Raw genomic sequence first — 25187 nt, forward strand, 5'->3', positions numbered from 1 at the left:
CCTGACATCCCCAGCTTAGTACAGACATTGTTTTCCAGTCAAGGACTGGGTTATGGGTTTGCAACCATGGCAATCCCAGCACTAATACATCATGTAGATTAAACAACACAAGGAAGCGAATCACCTCCTGATGGTCTGGAGTCATACGCATAGTCACTTGTGTCCAGTATTGTGGTTTATTACTAGCCAATGGTGTAGAATCAATACCCTTTAAAGGTATAGGGACTTCCAGAGGCTCTAGATCAAACCCACAGCGCCTGGCAAAGGACCAATCCATAAGACTCAAAGCGGCACCAGAATCCACATAAGCATCCGCGACAATAGAAGATAACGAACAAATTAAAGTCACAGACAAAATAAACTTGGACTGCAAAGTGCCAATAGCAGAGGATTTAGCAACTTTGTTTGTTCATTTTGAGCATGCTGATATAACATGAGTTGAATTCCCACAATAAAAGCACAACTTATTTTTGCGCCTATAATTCTGTCGTTCGCTTCTGGACAGAAAACTATCACATTGCATACTCTCTGGTACCCTCTCAGAAGACACCGCCAAATGGTGCACAGGTTTGCGTTCCCGTAAACGCCGATCAATCTGAATAGCCATTGTCATGGACTCATTCAGACCTGTAGGCGTAGGAAACCCCACCATGACGTCTTTTACGGCATCAGAGAGACCTTCTCTGAAATTTGCCGCCAGAGCGCACTCATTCCACTGAGTAAGCACAGACCATTTTCGAAATTTTTGGCAATATATTTCGGCTTCATCTTGCCCCTGAGAGAGGGCTATCAAGGCCTTTTCAGCCTGTATCTCTAAATTAGGTTCCTCATAAAGCAACCCTAAGGCCAGAAAAAACGCATCCACATTGAGCAACGCAGGATCCCCTGGCGCCAATGAAAATGCCCAATTTTGAGGGTCACCCCGCAATAATGAAATCACTATTTTAACCTGCTGTGCAGGATCTCCAGCAGAGTGAGATCTCAGAGAAAGAAACAATTTACAATTGTATTTAAAATTCAGAAAACAAGATCGATCTCCGGAGAAAAACTCTGGTAAAGGAATTTTAGGTTCAGACCGAGGAGCATGTATAACAAAATCTTGTATATTCTGAACTTTAGCAGCAAGATTATTCAAATTTGTAGCCAGACTCTGGAGATCCATATTTCAACAGATAAAATCTGAGCCATTCAGGGGTTAAGAGGAGAGGAAAGCAGGAGACTGCAATTAGAGCTGGAGTGCAACTTCAGAGAAAAAAAAAAATAAAATTCCACACAGTTCCTTTTTCTCTCCTGCTTCAGCCCATAGATTAAACATGTAGGCCGGCCATACTGTTATGGTTCCCAATGGCAGGGGAACATCAGAAACATAGAAAAACGGACAAGCTCTCGGGTGATGGAAACTAGAGCTGACCGCGATGCTAAACCTATACACACAACTAATAGTAGCCAGGGAACGTGCCTACGTTTTCGCTAGACGTCTCGCACCAGCCGGAGGACTAACTACCCCTAATAGATGAAACACAGTCCTGGCTTGCCTCCAGAGGAAAATTCCCCACAGGAGATAGTAGCCCCCCACATATAATAACGGTGAGTTAAGGTGAAAAGACAAACGTAGTATGAAAACAGATTTAGCACAGCGAGGCCCACTAACTAGATAGCAGAAGGATACAATAGTGGACTTCGCAGTCAGCTACAAAACCCTATCAAAAACCATCCTGAAATTACCTTAAACTCATGTGCCAACTCATGGCACCGGAGTGGCAATTTCAGCCCACAAGAGCTTCCAGCTGCAGAGAATCACATAACTGCAAACTGGACAAAACATACAAAAATAGACTAAGGACAGAAATGTCCAACTTAGCTGGTCAGCAGACTGGGAGCAGGTACATGCAACAGAAAGACTCTGGTTACATTGATGGCCGGCATTGGAATGACTGAGGAACAAGGCTAAATAGGAAACTCCCACATCCTGATAGAAACAGGTGAAAAGCTCACAAGACACCAGTACCACAAGCGACCACTGGGGGAGCCAAATAACCGAATCACAACAGGAAACGCTGGGAAAAGGGCAGACAGAGGGAGTTAACAGTAATGGGGCAAGTCAGGGATCACAGCAGGACAAATCAAGGGTTACCAGAGTCAGGTTCACACGCCGAAGGCAGAACTATAGCTGACAACACCAGCAGGATGCATAGGAGGTAAATAGCAAACCTGAACCCAGAATAAGGCAGAGCAAAGTTAACCCTTGACAAGATCTGCCCGGAAAAAGGGCAGACAGGATTAAACCCTGGAACGGATCATAACACCTGTGTTCCTCCCAAACTGGAATTACTATTTTTGGGTGGGTTTTACATGAACTCCACCCTCATTGAGTTGGCAACTATGAACAGTTACAAATGTTGCATTGTTGCTAAATTTCTTGCTTAAGGATCCCCTTCTGGTACCAGCTGATGCTTTCCTGGGGCCTCCTTTAATGCATATATCATCAAGGGCACTACGAACAGGTCCTAATTTAAAGAGGACCTATCACCAGGTCAAAAGTGTGCAGGTTTTGCTCTTATTCTACTCCCTCTGCTCCCCGGAGTATTCCGCTTTAAATTTTTTTAAAATCCGTCATACGGTTCCAGAGATATTGCCATTCTTATTTACTGCTAATGGGGGCGTGGCTCACAGGTTAATTATGCAGAGCAGCGTAAAACACACCCACAGGGAGTCTTGTCAGCCACGCCTCCTTAGTGAAGATCATAAAAATCAGCACTAAATAAAAAGGCCCATAACTCTAGAGCCGTATGGCGGATTTAGAAAAAAATAAAAGCGGAATACTCAGGTGAGCAAGGGGAATAAAATAAGTGTGAAAACTGGCCACTTCCAACTTGGGATGTGAGTCCCCTTTAAGCCAAAGAAATTATGACTTAAATCATCTCTTACCTTTAATAAGTCATACGATATGTCAGTCTTGAGATGATTAACGATATTTGGCCTGACCCTAAATATTCGGGGTCTCCTTTTCTCTAAATCCTGGTAAGGAAACATATCTGTCCTCTCAAAGAATAACTTTCACTTGAAGGAAAAATATACACGCCCTGCGCTGTTTATTTTACTGACATGAACGGAGTAACATGTGGCCGGTGTTTACTTTGACCCAAAAAAAAAAATGTGTCTACTTTGCATTTTGTAATTCATTCATTCAGGACTTTTATGATGCCTATTCTAAAGTGGATCTCCTCGCTGCAAACTTTCACTGAAACTAAAAACTGCAATTTGATTGGATACTATGAGACCGCCTCTGATTTTAATTTACAAATTATGGCCACCCCCTGGCCACTTGAGGTACTGCGACCAGCGCTAGAACTTTTAGTTACAAGTGGGGGGGGGGGTCTAATATTTCAGATAACCTTCATTTAGCTAGAACATACTTACCGACATTAGTGCTTTGGATGAATAGGAAAGTTTAATTCATGCTCCCAGTCTCACCTGAGAATACCCCTGACCCACCAGGGACAGGATTTTATGCCCCTATTCAGTTCAGGACAGTCCCAAATTTGCCAGGACTACATCTGAAAAATCGGGATAGTCTCAGCAAATTTAGGACTGTTTTAAAGAGCACCAACCATCTCTCCTGTGGTGGCACTGTCGGGGAACTTAACGCCCCTTTCAGTCTATAGAAGGAACCTTCTAACATTAAGACTGGAATTTTAGCAGGGAATTGCCACAACCAATAGTAAATCATGTCACAGATGGAAAAAAGTAACATCATTTTATATTATAAATCTTTTATGATACTATGTTACTTAGGTGAAAACTGGAATCGGGTCTCGGTTTAGCGACTATTCTGTGGTAGGATTTAGGAGAAATTTCAAGAAATTAGAGGATTCAGGGGGTTGTTGTGTCCCTTATGTCAGGATGTGACTTCATACCGAACGTCTGTGTACAGATCAACCTCCCAAATTTGACTCTTAGAACTTTTAAATACATTTCATCCCATTATTCTTCTCTCACAATATTTTGCTTAGACGGGTTTTCCACTACTTTATAACACATTCTAAATTAGGCTAAGGTCGTTGTGAATTATTTTTTTTTTTTTATTAAAGTGTTTTAAAATAGAGGAAAACTCATTTAAAGGGGACCTGTCACTTGACATAAATGTGTATTTTTTTGTAACGTGTAAATGGCCCTGTTCTCATGAATCTGGTGATGTTTTTCTTATGTTCCTGCGCTTCTCCGTTCCTGAGATATGGCCCCCTCTTCCTTATATTTAAATCTAGTCTTGTTAGTTATGTGGGCGTGGTCATCTACTCTACTGTGTGGGTGTTGCCTTGAAGACCACACCCACTTAGCTAACAAGATTAGATTCATATACAGGGAATAAGGGGCCATATCTCAGGAACGGAGAGGCGCAGGAGCAAAAGGAAAACTTCGCCGGATTCAGGAGATCAGCGGCAATTACACCAGGTTAGAAAAAAACACATTTATAGTAAATGACAGTTCTCTTTAAGGCATCTGCTAAAGGGGTAAATAATCTTGGACAGTAATGGAAGGCCTTGTGGTGGGGCCTATCTCCAAAACAGAAGTTCCTTACCCTGCGCCACAACTGTGATTGGACATTTCCTTGTCCATTGCACCTCCCCTCATTTACACCTGCACATCTGATTTACCTAATATGGCCAAAAATTAGAAGGTCTACCTAAGATAAAAGGGGTTATCTTTAAAAAAAAAAAAAAAACATTTTTAGATGGCCTTTTATGAATTGAGTGAATATCCATAAGTCTTAGTGTCTCTTAGTCTGGAGGACTGTACATTATTGATTTCAATGGTAATTGTGTAATACTCTATTTCCCCTGTGGTGGCGCTGCAGAGATATTTAACACTTTCTACCGATTTGCCCAACAGATTTCAGTTGATCGCGAAGCCGTGGACAACATGAGGCTGATTCATGATCCCGTTAAGAATTAATTTTCACATTACAATTCACCGTAATGCCGCGCAATAATCCAGTAATAATGGAGGCGAGGCCGCTTCTAACGTTCATGTCGCCTCATTCAGCGCAGTCGCTGCCGGTCACTTATCGTCTGACATTTGCAGCTTCATGGTAATAAAAGCCCAGCAGACGAGCGCTGAATCACATCAGGATTAATTTGTGGCATTTGTGGGCGCTCTGCCAGGGTGGTGCGTGCCCGGGAAGAGAACGGCCTTACCCTCACTCATTAATAATGACAGAGACAGGTTTCAGCGAGGTTAAGCAGAAAAATACTTGGCAGATCCGTCACTGCTAAAAATATTATGTAATGGTGGAGGAGCGCGGCCTCGGTCGCCGGACACATCGCTGCCTGCAGAGAATACATCCTAATCCCCGGCCGCCATATAATGGCTCGTCACACGCCGCAGATTGCTCACATCTGATTCATGGCACAGATGGAGGAACTGGGACAATACAGTAATGACGGCGCCGAGTAATCACCGGTAATGTTTATACGCCAGTAAAGACTGTAATAAACTGCGAGGAAACACGAAAATATCTCGTGTATTACTGTACTGTATAGTCTTGTATGATACACACAATATCCATCTCTATCCATTATCTATCATCTATCTATTTATCTATCTATCTATAATCTATCTATTATCTATCTATCATCTACTATCTATTATCTATGTTATCAACTATCTATTATCTATCTATCTATCTATCTATCTATCTATCTATCTATCTATCTATCTATCCTTACACCCCATAATTTCTGGAGACGTACAGATCAGGTTGGCCATCGTTGCCCGGCGGTCAGAGTATTGGTGCTGGGGTTTGTGCCCCTGCCTTTGTGGCTTATATTATAGCAGGTGTTTTACCTTCTATTACACCGCCCCATATCTGACCGCGCCGTGTAACACGAGACGTAGATTTCTATGTGGCCGCAGCACAATGTGTTGGGACTTTACCTTTCTACCGACAGAACAAAATAAACAAGGCCCGCCGCCATACACCGGAGTCACCCAGTCGTGCACATCTGAAAGCGTCTTTGAGTCGTCCTTCTACATCTGGTGTCAAAATTTCTGTTCAGACCCATCTTGGGTGGAGGAAAGAGGGGAGGCAGAGGGTCCATATTCGGAGACCACTGCTAAACATGACAAGTGGGGGCCTGTGGTTCAGTTTTGCATCAAATTTCTTCTTTGGGTAAAACTGTTGGTAAAGTTTCTGCCATCTTGGTGCCGCGATCTGGAAAGTTCCAGCCAATGACTGCTATGTGGTTAATCTGGGATTACGATGCATGTATGGGAACCACTAAATGCGGGGCTCCTGACATCACACCAAGGGTATAAATACAGGATCAGGTGCCCCCAAATCCGCAACATATTTAGTAATCCCATGTGATCTCTAACAACATGAAAAGAAAACGCTTAAACTGCAAATACACAAATAGTAACAAGCTCACACCTCACCGAAAACAATTACACCTCGTGATAAAAGAGGATGCAATGGGTGTGCGGGACAGATAGGGAGTGTAATGTGCCCCCACCCTGTCTAAGTGAGCATTAGTCAATGCCTGCACCACGTGCTGTCTGAGCCAACGACCTCGCACTGTGGATTCATATTTAGCAACCAACAAGAGATTGCAGTGGATTCCTCGCTTGTACAGGGAAAATCTAACCATCCGACATGAGCTGCAATACAAGGGAAAACTGTAGACAGGTGGGGCACAGGTGGATAGCCCAAGTTTATAGTAAGTTAGTCTACGTTTATAGGAAGTTAGCCCTAGTTTATAAGAAGTTAGTCCAAGTTTGTAGGGAGTTAGTCCAAGTTTGTAGGAACTTAGCCCAAGTTTCTAGGGAGTTAGTCTAAATTTATAAGAAGTTAGTCCAAGTTTGTAGGGAGTTAGTCCAAGTTTGTAGGTAGTCTAAATTTATAAGAAGTTAGTCCAAGTTTGTAGGGAGTTAGTCCAAGTTTGTAGGGAGTTAGTCCAAGTTTGTAGGAACTTAGCCCAAGTTTCTAGGGAGTTAGTCTAAATTTATAAGAAGTTAGTCCAAGTTTGTAGGGAGTTAGTCCAAGTTTGTAGGAAGTTAGTCCAAGTTTGTAGGAACTTAGCCCAAGTTTCTAGGGAGTTAGTCTAAATTTATAAGAAGTTAGTCCAAGTTTGTAGGGAGTTAGTCCAAGTTTGTAGGGAGTTAGTCCAAGTTTGTAGGGAGTTAGTCCAAGTTTGTCGGATCTTAGTCCAAGTTTCTAGGGAGTTAGTCTTAATTTATAAGAAGTTAGTCCAAGTTTGTAGGGAGTTAGTCCAAGTTTGTAGGGAGTTAGTCCAAGTTTGTCGGATCTTAGTCCAAGTTTCTAGGGAGTTAGTCTTAATTTATAAGAAGTTAGTCCAAGTTTGTAGGGAGTTAGTCCAAGTTTGTAGGGAGTTAGTCTAAATTTATAAAAAGTTAGTCCAAGTTTGTAGGAAATTAGTCCAAGTTTGTAGGGAGTTAGTCCAAGTTTGTAGACAGTTAGCCCAACTTCATCAGAAGTTAGCTAAAGTTTATAGGAAGTTAGCTGAGGATGTAGGAATGTAGCCCGAGTTTGTAAAAAGTTAGCTCAACTTCGTTGAAAGTTAGCTCAAGTGTCTGGGAAGTCGGCTTTAGTTTGTAAAAGGTCAGCCAACATTTTCAGGAAGTTAGCCAAAATTTATAGTACGTTAGCCCTAATTTAAATGACATTAGGCCACGTTTGTAGGACTTAGCTCAAGTTTGTACTCTCTTAAGACCTCTTGGAATCTCTTGAAAATGGGAAGACCTTTGGGGCTCCCGGAAAAGTACCAAATCACCTAGTTGCCACCAAAACCTCCTGAGACCTAACAGAAGCAACACTTCCAGAAGACTGAGCACGATGCCAGAATGCTCCATCTGATAACTACTCCCCGATCTCCAAACACACATCCAAGGGGCATGGAAAGGGTGTGGAACCTAACAAGAGACCACAAGGAACATTTTTTCGGCAGCGTGCTTTACGTACCATCAAGAATTTCCTCCTCTCACGACATTTCTGAAAGTTGGCAAGTATGAGCGGCCACGTTTTTCCAATCCACGTTTATTTATTACATAACACAGTTTTGTCCTTTCATCCAATGCAGATCTCACAAAGTTAAAGTTCAGCAAAACAGTTTGTAGGATGCTGGTCTAGCAGCCATGTTGGTGCTCTGTGGCCGCCGCACCAGAGTCCTGCTACCTGCAACCTCCACGGTATCACTTGACTAATAATAATGTCATGGTGGTCTACTAATCAGAAGAAATGCGGGGATACTACCAGTAGTAGGAAGTTTGCAGTGCCCTGGTAGGCGGACTACCAATGTGACCACTTGTCCTGCATAGAGGACATCCTCCATTCAGGAACCCTCTCTATGGGCACAGAGCTGAACTGAGTAGCTAGCATGTAATACTGTGTTTCACCTGTAGTGGCCACTGCAGGAAAAATGTATAGCCACATGCAACGACCCCTGATCGCCACGATTAAGGAAGATGGACCCACTGAGCTCTGATTTCCTGAGTCTTTTGGGTTGGATGTGGTGGTGGGGTGACTTTTCTATGGGTCCCCATGACTTGTAATTATGCTCCTGGACTACTTCATGCATTAGACCCTATTGTCTGTGAATTGTGGATGATGGGAGTTTTATTCTCCGAGCACCTGGTGCCTGCACCTGACACACAAGAGGTGTTCTTATGGCTGTCGTGTTTACTAAACCTGCCAGCATGTGGGTCTGAGCCGGCCCCGCACCGCGCTCACCCGGTGACACATTCCATTAGTTCGGATGTCCTTTCTTGCCTGGGCTTGATTTTCAAGTGTCTTTGAAGTGGGTGCCATGAAATAGTTTGGAAGTGAGCACAAGAATTCTTACTACTAGTACTTATTCTCATGCAGAAGAGGTGGATAATGCTAGACACAGCGCCCCCATAGACTACTTCTGGTATTGCAGCTTAGCCCAGTTCCAGTGAATGAGAAGGCATACATGTTAATCTGCCCCCCATGAGGCATCGGGGGGTTATAATATTAGTGGGGCCATCAGGAGGCAGATTAGGGAACATCAGGACCCAGAAATTAAACTGTAAGCTCTGGGTAAAACGTCCCTTTAAGTGTTATATAACTTCCTGGCAGCTGGAGTGTGACTGGTAATTATAGGGCTCCGGCTGGAGTGTATTTGCAGTGAGATGTCATCAGACCTGATCCGTGGATTTACTCAGGATACAAACCGCTAATTTACATTCCTCTGTCTTCGCCTACGATAATGGAAGGACTGAAATTCAGTGCGGTATTATAACAACCGCTCCATTGCCTCCTGCTGTCACCCAACCGCGTCCCATCCTGGACATGTGACCGACGCAGCCAATCACTGGACTCAGATTTGACAGCCAATGAAAACTGATGTAATGGCGGAGAATGGCGGCATCAGTGCGGGACTGGTGGGGGGTTTAATAATTGGCATTTTCCATTGCCATCAATTATTGGCTTCACCGGTCACTTGCTGCACAAGCATCTTAGGCCGCTGGCCATGTGAATAATGTTCGAAAGGTTATTACTGTGGAGCAACATGAATTGTGGAGAGGAGCGGAACATTCCCTACTCTTCCAAATAGTTTTTAAGATCCCAGAAACCCCCTTTAATAGATCTCATATGAGAATTAGTTTGCATTCTTACCTCCCTGAGTGCACATGGGTGTAATGTGCATTAATGCAAGGCAGTGTGCAATCTCCAGCAGACTCAGACAATTAACGATGGTATCAGTGACTGCGAATGGTGGATCCAACAGGTCATCGCCCCTCAGGTCATGACTTGTGAAGATGGGAATATCCCTTTCAGGCAAAAAAAAAAGACAGCGAAGACTAGTCTGAATGCATTTATAAGCAGGTAGGTGACCGGGTGACCAGGAGATAGGGTCCTATCATTCAAAAATGGCTGACAACACTTACAACGTCCTTAGGAAGAGCAGCTCCGGAGCACAAACTGCAGCTCGATCAAGTGAAATACTGTGCAGGTGTAAGAGAAGAGCTAAATTTTGAGCAATACATGATCTACCCGCAATCTACTTAAAGTGTACTGCAAATTACGCTTTCTTTGTTTTCCCGCAGTCACAAAGATGAAGAAACCGGATCCGGTCAAGAGAAACCAGGGACATGATGGGCCCCAATTGTCACCTTGTCTTGTTCCTCCTCCTGCTCGGGGGGCGCTGCAGATTGGTAATCAGTGATCGCACTTATGTTCTTTGCACCTTTCCTGAGGCTGAGATGACACAACTCTCCTCCCACCACCATTACCGCCAACTCTGCTGAGCTCAGCTAAAGCCTCTTCCCCCGACACATGACAGTAATCGGATTGGATGGCGAAAGCCACGAGTGATATCATTACTCCGAAAACAGCAGATCGGAGGCTCGCAGCGGATCTCCCTGTAACCAAAGGACGAGCGATGTCCAGCAGATCTGCGGAGGCTAAACTCTGTCCACGCTGTAATCTAACACCTACATTTTTACAGTTATTGCTTTTTTTTTCCCCCAATTTTATTTTAAGTGTGTTTTTTCTTTTTCATTCTTTTTTTTACAATTTTCTTAGAAATTTTAATTTGCAACCTGGACACTGTCATCAAGCTTCTGTTGACGGATCTGAAACAATTTAGAATTTGAAGTGTTTACTGCGCCGCGCGTCTGGTTGGTGTGATTTCGCAGAAATCCACAATTTTAGCAATATGCAAATGAGGTGTTCGGTGCTTCGTCCCGCCCACAGCACCTAACAAACGTCAGGTCATTTACATCCTTAGTGCCTACCTACGTCAAGGCCCAGACCAAAAAAAATGTCATACCTGCTCGCAACGCCACGGTCCTTCGACCTGCACTGTAAAGCGTCGTTCTGAGCTACTGCGCATGCGACGTTCTGAGCTACTGCGCATGCGACACCCCAATTAATTAAATTTACCAACCACTTGGGGTAATGCAATATTTTAGGAGAACTTTAGGGTCATTAAAACCATTTGGGGAGCAGTCAGGGGACATTATTACTATTTGTGGAGGACTCAGGGGGCATTATTACTATTTGTGGAGGACTCAGGGGGCATTATTACTATTTGTGGAGGACTCAGGGGGCATTATTACTATTTGTGGAGAACTCTCGGGGCATTATTACTTTTTGGGGTGCACTTAGGGAACAGTATTATATAGTCTTTATGAAAACTCAAGGAGTATTATTACTTTTTAAGGGGGTATCATTACTTTACAAGGGGCACTTGCATCATGATTACTTCAAAAGGGGCTTTCTTTTAGTTCACTGTCTGTGTCACAGTATAGGGCACTGATATTTTTTCCTGGGTGGGCTCGCCCATTTTTGAGAGGGTGATTATGGTAATTAGTGCAGTATTTGAGGGGATGGTATTGGTACCACTGTATGGTCACTATATGGTGGTAATATTGATCTTTTGTATTTGAGGAGGTGCCCGCTATTGATTAGTGAGTGCTCATAGTTGTATATATGCATTCCCTGGGCTACGGCGCCCACTTAGATGTGTTTTGCTCCTAACTAGCTATTCCTCTGACTACAATGCTTGGTTGGTTATTTGCGGGAGGCCCTATGCCGATTAGCTGGGCCATGGGTTATCGTGATGAGACAATCCCTTTAAATTTCAATCTTTTCCATGGGTACATTATAGAGCATGGTACCAGCTTTTGCAGAGCTGGAGGGGTCTGTGACACCCTACACCTGCAGTTATGATGACTTTTGCTCTTGCCAGTGCCATGCAACGTGGGTTTGTGGTGCACGGAGTAGTCGTAAAATGAAAATCTTGGTCAAAGGTTGTTTGATGATAGTGTATTTAGGGCTGGATCCCGCCGGTTGCTCTGTACATCCAGCATGAACAGCAATGATCTGATCACGGCGCCGTGAAGATAAGCAGCTTTTAGTGCCAGCATTAAACGTGGTCAAATAGGGCGACCATCCTGGCTTCTATAGAGATGAGCCAGCGGGACATACGGCACATCACTTCCTATTCAGGGCGCCATTACTTATCTCTAGATACCTGATCTCCAGGTTCAATGACAGAGAGAGAGAGAGTGGTGTCTGAGGCGGCACATCAAAGGTCACAGCTTATACCTGCTAACCAGATAATCCCCGGCAGCAGCCGCTAGGATGGTGGTGCTCCGCCATATGATAACCGGGTGTCCCGAGTGGCAATGCCAGGGCTACCAGGTGCGTTTCTGGACTCTTGTGTATCAGAAAGAGCTGTTGTTCTAGAATCCCAGGACTCAAAGGGTTACTTTAGTTTGCTGCGCTGCTTTTATAGTTTTTGTAGATCCTTTTATGCTTTTCTAGAACCTCCAGCTGTTTGCTCAGGACTTACGTGCCATATTGCAGGCTTTTAAAGTCAAAGTAAGGAGTCAATAATACAGAGAAAAAATTAGGTGGGAAAGATTCTTCGGGGATTAACCCACCTCTAGTTTTGGCTACAAAAATTGCACAAAAAAATGTCTCTTGCGAAAAGTCCCTCCAAGTGCTGCTGTTCTAGAACTTTATGTGTTAAGAGGGCTTCTTTGTTTTTTTTCAACTCCGGGGTCTAGGAACATGATCCTCACAATTCAAGAAAGTGACAAAGTGTTGCCATTCTCCAAGTTCTGGGAAAGTGCTCCACTAGACTAGAAGCAAAGCTGTCATCCTGCTAGTTCTCTAGAACATCTCGTGTCAGCGTGTTGCTTTTCTCAAGAACCTCATCTGTCTGCTGCTTTTCTAGTTTGAAACTTGACAAATTATTGTTTTGAAACGTTCGTCAATGTTCTCATTTTCTAGTACCCCGAGTGTAAGTTTGCTGGTTTACTAGAACCCAATCTTCAGTGTGTTGGTTTTCTAGAAGCACGGATGGTCCTGATCCATTATGTCAGAATTCTCGTTTAATCGCTTTGATAAATCGAGGCCTTAAGATTTGTGCCGGACAGCACTTTTCAGACGCGCCGGATTATGAGGTGCGCGCCTCAATTCAGGAACGTCTGATTCCAGCAAGGCCCTTTATGAAGGCCACTGGTCTTGATGAATCGGGGCCCATGTGTCTTTTTTTGCCGATTTTCTAGACCTTCAAGTGTCAATGCCCTGCTTTCTAGTTCTACACGTGTCTACAAATGCCAGCAGGCTACTTTTCTGGAACTTCACGTGTCAACGTCCTCCTTTTCTAGAACACCCAAGTGTTGGAGTAGTGTTTTTCTGGAACCCTGAGTGTCAGCTTGCTTCTTTTCTGGTTCTACTTCTGACATGATATGTGTGTGGGTTTCTTCTAAGAAACCAATAGGTCAACATGCAGCTTTTTAGAACCCAAATGTCCATATTTTGCTTTTCGAGAACCCCAAAGATCAGCGTGCTGGTTTTCTAGAATACCAATTATTACCATGCTGCTACTTCTAGTGCTACATGTGATGTCCTTTTATTTTTAAGAGAAGAAAATGTCCAGCTTCACCGAATCCGTGAAAAAAAGTTTTCTTTATTCACAAACTTAAACATGGAGGATACAAACTACACCACAAACCATATGGGTAAGAATCTCAACGCGTTTCTGGAGACTAAGCTCCCTTAATCATGGTCATGATTAAGGGAGCTTAGTCTCCAGAAACGCTTTGAGATTCTTACCCATATGGTTTGTGCTGAAGTTTGTATCCTCCATGTTTAAGTTTGTGAATAAAGAAAACTTTTTTTCACGGATTCGGTGAAGCTGGACATTTTCTTCTCTTGGATTCTACATGCCTGGACACAGTGGGTCCGTGCTCCCAAAATTTGGCTTATGCATCACGGGTGAGCTGGTTTATATTCCTTCTTTCAAAGTTTTATTTTTATTTTTTTCTTATTAGTTTTGGTTTTATTTATTTTTTTTAAGAACACGACATGTCAATGTGGTGTTTTTTTTTGTTTCTAGAAAGCATGAATGTGCTGCTTTTTTAGAACTTCTTTACTAAACCCAAACCTCTTCGTTTCTTTTCCAGAACTCCGAATATTTTCTTGTTAGTTTTTCTAGAAGTCAGTCTAACAATTTTCAGTGCCTACAATTGTCAATGTGCCGTCGTTCTAGAGCCCAAAATTTCAAGGAGCCGGTCACTTTGGACCAGGGGCAGGCGCAGACAGAAGAGGGTCTTTGTGCGATAACAATATATGGGCCCGATAGCCCCTAATAACTCACAATTCCACCTACTTTGGAGGTGAAAGTGGACCCCTTACATTTTGGGCACCTGTTGCATCAATGGTATGTCCACCCCTGCGTGGGACTTCAAAATAGTGTTTTTGATAAAAGGTCGCCCCGTACAACCATGGTCCCTCTGCCGTCATTTTTCATTGAACCAAAAATGGTCAGGTTTTCTCTAATTATTTTACCATGTTCCAAAAAATATCATAAAGATGTCAAATAAATCGGAATCACAAATCAGAACACACGTAGGCCTTCCATCTGCTAACTCTGGATCCCCAAAAACTGATCCCAGGAGGTGGCTGAGGAGGATTACTTGTATACATGCTGCCTGTCAACGCAGATGATCTACGGATGAGACATGGAGCGATGTGGATGTATCCCATCCCCGGAGCCACCTGTATGATCCCGGAGATCGGCCGCGTTTGTCACTTGGCGCAGCTCCTTGGCACAGTTGTATTATGGAGAAAGTAATGCACCTTACGTATTTAGCTCTGCTACATCTAAGGATCTTACCTTCTTCCAGGACACCCTGCAACCCTCCGCCGCTGCAAAATGTATAGTAATCCAGATGTTGGTGTCCGAAAAAATTCTTATTTTTCCCAAATGATGGCGGATGAATGAGGCTGAGGTACGGTCCTCGGATCCTGGAGTCTGACTGCTTCTCCTCCTCCCTCCAAGTGGCTTCAATAATCTGCACAGAGCATAATAAAGCTCAGGGTTACACCTCCAAATCTGACTGAGCCAGAAAAAAAAAAAAGAGAGAGAGAAGAAAACCCTCTGCTGGAGCTGGAGAGCTGCCTGGTTCCTGCTCAGCCACTTTTTAACCTCCTCTTAGTTACATGCCAGGAAGAACAAGGAGCAAATACTCCTGGAAAAGCCTGGGAGCGGGCGAGAGATGGCGGCGGGGACTTCTACGGGTTTAAATTTTTTACGTTCTAAAATTCTAAAATCCAAATCCATAAAGCGTATCCTGATCAAAGAGGGACGACAACTACCCCCATTTTCCGCTCAGACGTCATTTAACAAAGAGACGGAAACTTGGAGGTGACTGTAAGGAAAGAATGTAGAAAATCTGCCCCAGTTCTGCAGCTTTCTAATAACCTTTGTGCTTCAATTCCTCGCGGTTTACAAGAACTCAGCTTGCTGTCAGTGAATAGAAACATTCTGGCTTCAGTCCTTCTATCTGATCTGATATCACAGCAATCCTCTGTGAGCCGATCAGACTGATACAATTGTAACAAGAGAGATCCTCCGTCTACTCTGGCTACAAATGTAACAAATCCGCAGCTGTGACAGATATTGGGTCTTATTTCAGTCTCTTTGTGCTGGATCATGAAAAGTTCAAGAAGTAAACTCATACCGGGATTGAAAGTTCTCAAACTGTTTATTATGCAGTAATTAAGGGGGTATTCCTAACTTATAAAGCGGGTAAATGCCATCGCTTTATGAGTAGTGAGGGTCTAGCCTCTAGGAGAATAAAAGGGGGGTGCAGCAGTGAGGGTCTGACCTCTAGGAGAATAAATGGGGGTGCAGCAGTGGGGGTCTGACTTCTAGGAGAATAAAAGGGGGTGCAGTAGTGAGGGTCTGACCTCTAGGAGAATAAAAGGGGGGTGCAGTAGTGAGGGTCTGACCTCTAGGAGAATAAAAGGGGGGTGCAGCAGTGAGGGTCTGACCTCTAGGAGAATAAAAGGGGGTGCAGCAGTGAGGGTCTGACCTCTAGGAGAATAAAAGGGGGGTGCAGCAGTGAGGGTCTGGCCTCTAGGAGAATAAAAGGGGGTGCAGCAGTGAGGGTCTGATCTCTAGGAGAATAAAAGGGGGGTGCAGCAGTGAGGGTCTGGCCTCTAGGAGAATAAAAGGGGGTGCAGCAGTGAGGGTCTGACCTCTAGGAGAATAAAAGGGGGGTGCAGCAGTGAGGGTCTGGCCTCTAGGAGAATAAAAGGGGGTGCAGCAGTGAGGGTCTGACCTCTAGGAGAACAGGGGGGTGCAGTAGTGGGGGTCTGACTTCTAGGAGAATAAAAGGGGGGTGCAGTAGTGAGGGTCTGACCTCTAGGAGAATAAAAGGGGGGTGCAGTAGTGAGGGTCTGACCTCTAGGAGAATAAAAGGGGGTGCAGCAGTGAGGGTCTGACCTCTAGGAGAATAAAAGGGGGGTGCAGTAGTGAGGGTCTGACCTCTAGGAGAATAAAAGGGGGGTGCAGTAGTGAGGGTCTGACCTCTAGGAGAATAAAAGGGGGGTGCAGTAGTGAGGGTCTGACCTCTAGGAGAATAAAAGGGGGTGCAGTAGTGAGGGTCTGACCTCTAGGAGAATAAAAGGGGGTGTAGTAGTGAGGGTCTGACCTCTAGGAGAATAAATGGGGGGGGGTGCAGTAGTGAGGGTCTGACCTCTAGGAGAATAAAGGGAGGTGCAGAAGTGAGGATCCGACCTCTAGGAGAATAAAAGGGGGTGCAGTAGTGAGGGTCTGACCTCTAGGAGAATAAATGGGGGGGGGGGGTGCAGTAGTGACGGTCTGACCTCTAGGAGAATAAAGGGAGGTGCAGAAGTGAGGATCCGACCTCTAGGAGAATAAAAGGGGGTGCAGTAGTGAGGGTCTGACCTCTCGGAGAATAAAAGGGGGGTGCAGTAGTAAGGGTCTGACCTCTAGGAGAATAAAAGGGGGTGCAGTAGTGAGGGTCTGACCTCTAGGAGAATAAAAGGGGGGTGCAGCAGTGAGGGTCTGACCTCTAGGAGAATGAAAGGGGGGTGCAGTAGTGAGGGTCTGACCTCTAGGAGAGTAAAAGGGGGTGCAGCAGTGAGGGTCTGACTTCTAGAAGAATAAAAGGGGGGTGCAGTAATGAGGGTCTGACCTCTAGGAGAATAAAAGGGGGGAGCAGTAGTGAGGGTCTGACCTCTAGGAGAATAAAAGGGGGGTGCATTAGTGAGGGTCTGACCTCTAGGAGAATAAAAGGGGGATGCAGTAGTGAGGGTCTGACCCCTAGAAGAATAAAAGGGGGATGCAGTAGTGAGGGTCTGACCTCTAGGAGAATAAAAGGGGGATGCAGTAGTGAGGGTCTGACCTCTAGGAGAATAAAAGGGGGGTGCAGCAGTGAGGGTCTGACCTCTAGGAGAATAAAAGGGGGGTGCAGTAGTGAGGGTCTGACCTCTAGGAGAATAAAAGGGGGATGCAGTAGTGAGGGTCTGACCCCTAGAAGAATAAAAGGGGGATGCAGTAGTGAGGGTCTGACCTCTAGGAGAATAAAAGGGGGATGCAGTAGTGAGGGTCTGACCCCTAGAAGAATAAAAGGGGGATGCAGTAGTGAGGGTCTGACCTCTAGGAGAATAAAAGGGGGATGCAGTAGTGAGGGTCTGACCTCTAGGAGAATAAAAGGGGGATGCAGTAGTGAGGGTCTGACCCCTAGAAGAATAAAAGGGGGATGCAGTAGTGAGGGTCTGATCTCTTGGAGAATAAAAGGGGGGTGCAGCAGTGAGGGTCTGACCTCTAGGAGAATAAAAGGGGGTGCAGTAGTGAGGGTCTGACCCCTAGAAGAATAAAAGGGGGATGCAGTAGTGAGGGTCTGACCTCTAGGAGAATAAAAGGGGGGTGCAGTAGTGAGGGTCTGATCTCTAGGAGAATAAAAGGGGGGTGCAGTAGGGAGGGTCTGATCTCAAGGAGAATAAAAGGGTGCAGTGGTGAGGGTCTGACCTCTGGGAGAATAAAAGGGGGGTGCAGTAGTGAGGGTCTGACCTCTAGAAGCCCACCCCATCCTGAGAATAAAAAGGGCGCAGAACCGACTTGCTCCTGCAACCCCTTCTCTGCTTTATCCTGAAGTGCAATGCCCTTTAGCTGTGCAGTCAGCCCCCTTTACTTGAATGTAGCAGTCCTCCTGTCCAGCAGGTGGCACCACTGTGCTGGAAAAGACTGTGCAATGCAGTCCTGTAGAGGTCAGACGGACCCCCATCAATCCTAAAGTAGTGGCCTACCCCAGCAATACGCCTCCACTTTATGAGAGGAGAATACTACTTTAAAGGTGTTCTCTGAGCATAAGACATTGATGACTTATCCCTCAGCTCATCAATATCAGATCAGCGGGGTCAGACACCTGGCAGCTGTTATTAGCTCCTATGGCATCCATGCCCCGTTCAATGTGTAGCTTCCACTACCGGTTACTGCAGATCAGCTTCTGATTGGGTCATCAATATCATGCGTCCAAAGAAAAACATATGCTATGAGAAATACTTTTCACATTACAAGTAATAACAAAATATAGAAAACCTGTGTTGTGCTTCAGAGCAGCATTCACAATTCACAGGCTTCAGAGCTGAAATCTAAAAAAAACAAACATTTATCCTGCTTGTTCGGTGTCTGAGCAATTGCTCTGGTCATTCGCAGGATTCAAAGTTATGTCCTATTCATAGGATCACTGGGGGGTGTAGAACCGTTGGGATCCCCAATGACCCTAAGAATGGGGCTCTTGATACCTAAAATGAGGTTCTATCTTGCATTGACCCAAGGATCTCATGCTCGACCTTCACTCCATTCATTGTCTATGTGACTGCCGAGTGCACTATTGCCATCAGTCCCATAGACAATGAATTGAGCGGAGGAAAATTCTGCTAAGCTTGGTTCTCCAGATCAAGTACCCCCGGTCTTAGGACCACCAGAGATCAGCAAGTTTTTATAGCAAGCACATTATTATGATCTGTAGATGGAAATACTAAGTGCCCCCTATCGAAGTTCTCAGCTGCTCCAGCGACAACTGGACAGATGCGTTTTCCATCCATTTTAGGCAGAATATCCATCTGTCTCATCAGTAACGTAAGCGATGCAGGAGAGAAGATGATCCGTCCATCTATCATTCTCGGTAACCACACGGGTGGGACACGTCACGCGAGGAGCAGGGCGACCGTCCTGCGGCAGCTGCTACATGGGCTTTGACTCATCACCCAATGGTCATGGCGGTTTTACATAAAACCTGTTACAAATGCCGCACACGCTCCTAACATGTGTTATGTGAAACCGCTGCGACTACAGCAGCAAAAAGAGAAAATTCCACTCCATACAAAAATGTCTTAAAGAGAAGAGACGTGCTGGGGTACAGGGAGCAAACAATAATGAGAAGTATGACATGTACAATGGAGGATACTTATTAAAAGGCTGGTGGTCCTGTGTGGGGCTATTAATTATGGGACTTCCCAGAAAACTTTAGAATGGGCCCCACTCTGACAGGACCATTTATATTGTGACATACGATGATCACGATATCATGATACCGCGGAGATGCACAGCACAACGCCTCAGTATCATGCACATAGTGATGACACAGTGCAGGGGAATGCAAACAATGATGTCATAGTGCAGGGGATATTCACTCAGCAAAGCTTAATATACACAATGATGTCACAGTCCTGGATTGATTCACCCAGTGGAGCTAAAGCTCACAAATCATGCACACAGTGATGTTTCAGTGCTTGGAGAATGCCAACAATAACATCACAGTGCAGGGATAATTCGCTCCCAAAACATGCACATAGTGATGTCATAGTAGTGGAAGAATGCACACAATTATGTCATAGTATAGGGATATGTCGTTCAGTGAAGCTAAGGCTCATAACTCATGCACATAGTGATGTCACAGTATAGGGAAATGTAATCAATGATGTCACAGTACAGGGGAAATAGCTAAAGCTAATACTTCATGCACATAGTGATGTCACAGTACTGGGGTAATAGCTAAAGCTCAAAATTCATGCACATAGTGATTTCACAGTACAGGGGTAATAGTTAAAGCTCAAAATTCATGCACATAGTGATGTCACAGTACAGGGTTAATAGCTAAAGCTCATAATTCATGCACATAGTGATGTCAGAATAGTGGAAGAATGCACACAATGATGCCATAGTACAGGGATACGTCATTCAGTGAAGCTAAGGCTCATAAATCACGCACAAACTGACGTCACAGTATAGAGTAATGTAATCAATTATGTCACAGTAGAGGGGTAATTGGTAAGGCTCATAAATCATGCACACAGTGATGTCACCATACTTGGAGAATGCACAATGATGTCACAGTACAGGAGTAATCCACCCAGTAGAGCTGAGGCCACAAATCATGCACACAGTGATGTCACACTAGTGTATTTCTACGGCCGTGTCGTCATCTACGTCAGACGTGACATATTTAATAAGAAGAATATCTCAGCATGAATCGCTTCTCCTCACACCACAATGGTGGACCAGAAGAAAATGGCGGCAACAGAACCCTAACAGTGTCTACTACATATTGTTGCATTTATAACAGAAATTCCAACCTTGGACCTGGTAACTGGTCACACAATTCTTTTTCCTCCATCTACAATTCAGAGACCTCTTTTTTTGACTGACTGTTTCCTCTGTTGTGTTATTCAAAATGGCCTCCGGAGTCCCACAAGCCAAACATCTTATTGACGAAAGCAAATGTGAGAGGGAATCTGTCTGGTTTCAATGGTGACAGTAATTCAGTGACCGACTGTTTACCTCAGTCCTTAGATTCACAATGGCCTCTGAGACGCATCAGTCGATCGGTTGTCATCTTAAATGTAAGATGGCGTCTCATTGGTTGCTATGGTAACAGCCTCAGCAGCAGATGAGCCTCATGTACACATTGACCATCAATACATCTCTGACTGAACCGGGGAACCAGATTTTCCAGAATACTAAGTGGTAACCACACTGAATTAGACCCTCCTGACTTATACAGTGTGTCCTCAAAACTTGCATGGCGGCCATTTTATCCTGTGACGACGACTAATGGCCACTAAAAGAGCTCTGATCCGATCTGAGTCACGTCACTTGTTCATGGCATCTTACAATGGATCCCGACAGCACCCAAAGGGCCCACTGATTTACAATATGGTCCATTAGGGTTCTGCCATTTTGTCTGGAAGGGATCGCGGCCCACAACGTCAATGTGAACATAGCCTTAAAGGGGTCGTCCCATCAGAGGCTATCCCTTTCAGAAACTGACTGTCGAGGGCAGGGCTGACTCGTCACTCTTTGTTTTCGATTTTTCCTCCTCGTACTGTAACATTTCCACGTATAATAAAATTACCGTTCTCCTATGGAGCTGAGCTGCGGGTGTATTATCATGGCGGACACAGAGACATTCAGTAGGCCCCTGGCACCATCAGCGCGCCATTTCCAACCTCCTAAGTGCCGCGGACGCAATCGACAGCGGCATCTGAGGGGTTATCTCAGCAGTCAGACCGGAGTGCCGTCTGCATAATGCCGCCATCACCGTCGCTCTAGAAGAGCCTGGTGACGGGTTATATATGATTTTTTACCTACAAGCCCGGATCTATGGTGCCTCCACCCGGTGATCCCCTCTGCTGGTATTTCTGTGTCATCTTAGTGAATGACCCCCTTTGATAAATCGCTCCATTGTACGCGGGGCTGAGGAATTTCAGCTATCGCATTATCCCCTGGATTGCAGGAGAAAATGGACGCTCGGCCTGGTATCAGTGGGCACAGCTGCCGGGGCCGTCACCGGTGACACACCATTACTCACTGGCTTTGTACGGCACTAATAGCAGCAGTTGTGACATTACTCATAGAGGGGGCCGCGACGGGCAGGGAAGAAATTACTGACAACTGCTCAGGACACTTTAAAGCACTTTTTATTATTATTATTATTATTATTATTATTATTATTATTTATTTGTTTTTTTTACATTTTATATTTTGCGGGTTTATAGATCCGTACTTGCTACATAAATGGCGCCGGTTTTGCAAAAATGTATGCTTTGCTGCTTTTGTTAACTCTCATAAAAGGTATTTTTTTTTAGTAAATATTTGTATTTTCTATGAAGAATATTTTCTGTTCCGTTCCAAAGTGACAAGTGGGTGTTACCATTTCCCAGGTCCTTGCACATTGAAAGTGCCAGAACTGATTGGATCATGTCAGACAGTGGAAGGACGCACTTCCATTAAAGGTTTTTTTCCCACTACTGGGCCCAAGGAGGTGAAAAAAAAAATGTAAAAAATGGATGCTCATCTCCTGGGCCGGCGCTGCATCTCTGTACCCCACTGATCTACCGGGGTTATTTGAGCGCTGCAGCCAATCAGTGGCTGCTGATAAGCTGCAGCGTTCATACTTTGTCTTTCCGGATTGATGTCACTGCTCACATGAAAGACTCGCAGGTGGGGGACGCGGAATTGAGTACGGAGGAGCAGCGCCGATTTGGGATGTATCAATTTTTTTAAATATTTTTTACCTCCTTATACCCAGTTGTGGACAACCCCTTTAAGAAGGGAAATAGTACCGCACTGTTGTCCGTTTGCTTTTGCATTTCCAGGAGGAATACCAGAGGAATAACACAATACAGATCTCCAAATGCAGGTTATTTTATGGGGAATACATGTAGGGTCCAAAACGTTATTGCAGAATATGCTACTTTTTGGCCACAAGAAGGCGCAAAAAAAGATTAAAGAGAAAAATAGAGAGAATTTCTGGTTTTATGCAAAAAAAATAGAGAGAATTTCTGGTTTTATACAAAAAAATGGAGAGAATTCCTGGTTTTATACAAAAAATGGAGAGAATTCCTGGTTTTATGCAAAAAATAGATAGAATCTCTGTTTTTTTGCAAAATTCATCAACCAGCAAGAAGAATTCAGTGCAAAAAAAAAAAAAAAAGATGAATACCGAAAAACAAAAAATAGAAATAAAAAGAAAAGTAAAAAAAAAAAAAAACGCAAATGAAGAATCGGGGGCCCTAGTTTCTAAATGTGAAATGTATCTTTAAATTTCTCTTAATCTTCAAACTCTGCTTGCTGTCAGTGAATAAAAACGTAATAGAATTAATGCAGGAAACCGCCTCTCCTACCTGCAGGGAATGAAGCGTATATTGGTTTTCCGTCGAATGTCCTGTATCCCTTCGGATGATGCTCCCTGGAAGCTCTGGCGTCCGGCGGAGAGTTGTGTGGTGTGTACAGCAGCGAGGTTTGCCGTCCGTGGGATAATGAGGCACCTAATTGAATGGAGCCGGCCCCTGGCAGCATTACGGGTCATCCTCTCCATGCAGGGATTACTGGGGAGGCCACGTGGGCCGCAGCCTGACAGGCATAAGCACTTCACACTGGGTTCATCCATGCCCGGGCCAGGAATAACCGCAGAGCCCCGGCCTCCCGCTGTGGCCTCAGGACAAGGGATTTTTTTTCGATGTGTTTTGACATGTGTATCCTGTTGTAAGGTCAACAATTGAAAAAAAAAATTGGTATTTTTTTTGGGGGGGGAGGGGGTATTATTGGGTAATTTCATAATGCAGCAGCCGGATGATAATGTCAGTGATCGCGTCTTTATTTATTTATTTTTTTCAAGGCTTTTTTAATTCATTATTGTTTCTTTATTTTTTTTAAATAAATTAATTAAAAAAATCAAAGTATGAAAAGTATATAAAAAAAGCTAAATGAGATGCCCCGTAGGCCCCTTATGTAGGACATCGAATACAGTGTTAAATGGGTTAAAGTTATCTCCTACCTATAGGATAGTATACTCTACTGATCACTGGGGGTCTGCCTGCTAGGACCCCCAATAGCAGAGGTGCATATGTTCACCCTCTACTCCATTCACTGTCTATAATACTGCTGAGTACCGCACTCCGCTATTTCTTGGCCCACAGACGGGGCTCCGGTTAAGTTGGACCCGTTCTTGGGATCGGGATAATTTTTGGAACTATGAGTCACAAAATAGTTTCCTTAAAGGGGCTGTCTTACAAATAATATTTATCACCTATGCAGAGCGTGGGTGATCAGTTTATGATATCTGTGTGGAATCTAGAACGGGGGTCCCAAAGTCTTCTGTGTGGATGGAGCAGTAGTGAGCATGTGCGACCATTGCCTCTTCACTTCTTAAAAGATGTGTGGTCGCACATGCTCACTACAGCTCCATTCACAAACATGGGACTCTGGACCCCTTAGTTCAGGGTACCCCATGCGCTGTGCTGACAGCATTGTAGTGACTACTAGGGGCATGTTCGTACACCCATGAAGCTTTTCATCTCAAGTACAAGTCCTCTTGCTGGACCGGTAAAAAATGGAAAAGAAAAATATAAACAAAAAAAAGTATAAATCACTCCCCATTTACCGAAACATGAAAAATATTAACATATTTGGCATCGCTGTTCGAGTAAATGTCCGAACTAATAAAATATCAAAATAATTATCGCATATGGTCAACTCCCCAAAAAATAAAAATGGCAGAATTGCTATTTTTTAGTCACTTCAAATTGACAAAAAATGGAATAAAAATAGTTCCGAAAGTTATACGGACCCCAAAATGATAATGATAAAAATTACAGCACATACAGTAAATAAACAACTATATGGAGCGAAAACTAAAAAGGTTTTCGCTCTTGGAAAGCAAAGAGGAAAAATGAAAGTGAAGAGGACTCCGTCGCCCTAGGGTCCATATAGACCTGGAGCCGGCCCTGGATGTAATGGAGGCCAAATAGGATGTCACCAAGTCCTTCCCCCCAAATAATGAGCAGGGGGGACATAACTATCGGGGTACTGAGGTAGCCGCCATTTTTGGGCCCCGGTACCTGAGGTAGGGGCCACATTTATTAGGCGTCCAGCTCCCATCAGTCTGCTCTCGCAACATGTGAACAGTAGGTCAACTTGCCCTGAAGTTTCCCTACTTTCTGCCATATCGTCGCGCAGATTTCCTAGAGACAGAATCTCGATGACTTGTTTATAGATTGTTTTTGGACGCTTCACTTCTTCCCCTATCGGAGTCATTTTCCCATCATATCTTACATCAAAGCGCTTTAGATCCTCTCCACACAACACATGCTCCGCCATGTCCCGCACGCTGACCCTGCCGTATAATGTGCACCACTTTGAAGAAGGAACCACTTAACGTAAATCACCCTCATTATCTCTTCCGCAAAACAAGATGGGAGCTTATAACTTCACCCTCCGCTCATTCACCTCCATTAGGTGATTATTCGCCTCTTAGGATGTCATCAAGATTCTTTCATGTGATTTCCAGTGAAGTTCTTCTATCCGGGTAACACT

The 25187-nt window shown here is 44.3% G+C and overlaps 1 protein-coding gene across 3 annotated transcripts in view; it reads right to left on the reverse strand.

Annotated features, from left to right (window-relative positions):
• PRRT3 (proline rich transmembrane protein 3) overlaps nt 1–20767 on the reverse strand; it is a 66370-nt gene extending 45603 nt beyond the window's left edge. Inside the window, exons 1-2 of one of the 3 annotated variants that reach the window (XM_077276369.1) lie at nt 20652–20767; nt 14673–14850 (exon numbers count right to left, since the gene is read on the reverse strand). The gene's annotated coding sequence lies outside the window, so the exon portion shown is untranslated. Of the gene's footprint in view, nt 1–14672; nt 14905–20446; nt 20571–20651 lie in introns of those variants that run through there. The other 2 variants (XM_077276367.1, XM_077276366.1) reach the window with 2 other exon arrangements.
• Between the last annotated feature and the right edge of the window lie 4420 nt (nt 20768–25187).

The sequence above is a fragment of the Ranitomeya variabilis genome, chromosome 8 (genome assembly GCF_051348905.1).
Source record: "Ranitomeya variabilis isolate aRanVar5 chromosome 8, aRanVar5.hap1, whole genome shotgun sequence".
Taxonomy (NCBI): domain Eukaryota; kingdom Metazoa; phylum Chordata; class Amphibia; order Anura; family Dendrobatidae; genus Ranitomeya; species Ranitomeya variabilis.